We start from the raw sequence: 3,169 nt of genomic DNA, 5'->3' as shown, positions 1-3,169 counted from the left end.
TTAGAACGAGGGGAACCGGGCCTGAAATAAACTACGTCACGCTTGCGTTCTTACACAGGGAACCCACTACATAAACGGAGAAAGGGATAAATAATAACTTTATTGAATATAACATGAAGTATTAGGTTTTTGAGATCATGATAGTCTATAACGCAAATAAACAGAAAAGCTATAAAAACGCTTTAATACAATTTTTGAGGCGCGACTAAATTTTTTCCCAATTTCTGAATTTTAACTGTTTTGTTTATAGCTGGATCAAATACTTTGATAAATGATAGCTATTTTATTTAGTAGCATATTTATGATTAATTTAGAGATATTTAGGATCTTAAAAATCACTTGCAAAGTGAATCAAAGTCTTTCAGCCAATCAAATCTCTCGATGTTTTCCCGCCTTTTTTGCCAGAGGACAAGAAAATGGCGGCACATCACACCAAGATTTACAAGATTTAAGAAAAAGGATTTACTGTCCTTCAAAATTCCTTTTATCGAAGGAATATGATGTGAAAACCGTCTCTGCTTTTAAATGCATTCTTTTGCTGTCAAAGAAAGAGGATGGAAAATAGACAGAAGTTAAAAATACAACTCGAGAAATAGTCGCATCTCATGAGGCAGAGAGAACCTCTCAGGACACCAACTGATGTTTCACTCAGTGGCGGATTTGATTTTCTTTCCCAAAGATAATTGAAAAGTCGCGGTTAAGCGAGCTCGAAGATTTCATATATTACTTCTTAAATAAAATAGGGTGCATGAGTTTGGGATGGCGACCGTACTACTCTCGGCCGTGATAAAGGTAAGTACTGAATGTTGATTTCCTTGCCTTGTTCTGAAATCGCCTCGTCTTTTCCTCCAAGTTTAATTATCCTCCAAAGATCCAAGCTGATAAAAGAAATTTTCTTTCCGTTTTTGACAATGGAAGTCGGATATTCGTTCCAACAAATCAAGATCTCCATAAAAATAGGCGTTAGTGTTTTTAAATGCTACGGTATCACGCCTTTAGTAATCTCCTCACACCAAGTTGAATAATTAACCAAAAGTATAAGCTACACGGAAGACTTTAAATATTTCACATGGTTCAATGACGTATAACTTTAATTAACTATTCAAAACAAGAGACAACTTTGAATTAAAATATCTATATCTTTACAAAGTTGATATGACGGCACTAGCCAAAAAAAACACATACCACTCGGACTTAGATAGGGTAGTATACAGGCCCTTAAATCTCAGTTCTCTTAGTCTCAGCAATGTCCCTGGAGATTTACTTAGGAACTCTATAGATGAAATAACAAAAGGGAAGATATATTGAAGAGTTTTTTTTACCAGTACTAAGTATATCTGCCATCCTATTAAGAGATTTTGATTTAAGACCTTTCTGTACTTAATTATCAAGTGAAGTAAATGGTAGCGAATTACACTGATCCGAAACTAGACGACGATTACATGGTTGGTCCGACCAGTGAATTTCGCATAAAAGCCCAAATTGGTTTGTTGTCTATTCTGTTAATTTTTGGCATAATTGACAATGGTGTCATGCTTATACTGTTCGCCCGTTTCAAAAGCCTTCGACGTCTATCTAACTACTTCTTGATAGACCTGACGATAGTCGAGTTATTGGACTCCGTCGTGAACATTCCAATTTTTATGAAGTTCTTCCTGTTGACTAAATATGGTATGCCATATTGTTTCATCGTTATTTTCTGCTCAACGACTTGTTCTCTCAGATTTTCCAGATCGTCGATTGTTTTCTGGCCATTAAATATGGAAGACAGTTCACATCCAAGAAGTCCTCGACGAATGTAAAAGTATTTATTGCCTCTAAATGGGTCATTCTACTAGCCTTGTTACTCGCGTTCATGATTCCCAGCTTTACTTTTGAGGAAGAATATGTTTCTGATGAAGCATACCAGCGTCTTCTTTTTGGTCCAAACCAAGTAATCTGGAAAATAGTTACTCCCAGTTGCCAAGCATTTTCAGTTGTGGTCATTCTCCTGACCAATAGATTGATAAAGAACAGTAGAAAGTTAGTCAATAAACGACACGGAATGGGAATCCACGGAAAAGGTAGTAAAAACAGTTCCAAGGCAGTGAACACACTCACACTGATCATGGTAGTACAAACGCTATGCAAAGTTCCTGCGGCATGTCTACAGCTATGTTGCCGTTGATGATCGTATAAAGGGCAACCGTTGGTTCGCATTTTTCTCTTATTTCTTTTTCTTTCTATCTAGTTCAGTAATGCCATTGATTTATTTTCGGCGTACAAGTGGCTTTTAGACGCGCCCTTCGTCAATTCCGAAAACATCCACTAGCAAGGAACGCCTACCTAGATTATGCTGCACAGCACGGTTTGACGGCTTATCGTAATGGCCGCCTTCACCTTGACCCAAAGGTCATGAAACGCAGAGAAAGAGCATCTCCAAGATCAAAGGGAGGCTACTTTACAGGTGCTGAACTACCTACCAAAGAAACAGATTTATCTTCAAGAACAACAACCCAGAACTCTCGTCCCCTATCTGTGGCAACAGAAGCCGGCCTCTATTTTGGAACTGCCGATGAGGTTTGGGGACACACTGCAATTAGAATTGACTGATCTACAACTGAAACGTAAAAGTGGCAGTTTAAGCTCTCATGAGCTCGATGGTGGCATAGAGGAAGATGAACTAAAACATGTAGACACCACACAAGCTGTAAAGATGGGAGATATCAAAATTATGCCATCTTCCCCTTCCACTGCTAGTGCAATCGAAGGAGCTCATGAGCTCCAGTGGTGGCACAGAGGAAGATGACCTAAAAAATGAAGACAACATACAAGCTGTAAAGATGGGAGATATCAAAATTATGCCATCTTCCCTTTCCACTGCCAGTGCAATCGAAGGAGCTCATGAGCTCCGTGGTGGCACAGAGGAAAATGACCTAAAAAATGAAGACACCATACAAGCTGTACAGATGGGAGATATGCCATCTTCCCTTTCCACTGCTAGTGCAATCGAAGGAGTCAAATGCTTGCAGCCTGAGGAAGAACAAAGTTGCAGCAAAGAAATAAAGGCTTCTGCCAATGAGAAGATCAAAGAACACGAAGGAGTTTCCATTGAGGCAAATAATCCTGATAAGTTGATCCTAAATTCTGAAAAAAGGCTTGTCGATGCACCTCGGACAAGCCTCGACGT

At 39.0% G+C, this 3,169-nt stretch overlaps 1 pseudogene; it reads left to right on the top strand.

The window, feature by feature from the left end:
* The first annotated feature begins 1,400 nt into the window (after positions 1 to 1,400).
* On the top strand, positions 1,401 to 2,592 carry LOC148909872 (uncharacterized; annotated as a pseudogene).
* The last annotated feature ends 577 nt before the right edge of the window (positions 2,593 to 3,169 follow it).

This window comes from Actinia tenebrosa, unplaced genomic scaffold (assembly GCF_029948245.1).
Source record: "Actinia tenebrosa isolate PJP-AT-01 unplaced genomic scaffold, QUT_ActTen_1.0 PGA_scaffold1__47_contigs__length_23844297, whole genome shotgun sequence".
Lineage (NCBI taxonomy): Eukaryota > Metazoa > Cnidaria > Anthozoa > Actiniaria > Actiniidae > Actinia > Actinia tenebrosa.
Note: the sequence above shows the minus strand (reverse complement) of the source record. Positions and strands in the feature narration are given on the sequence as shown.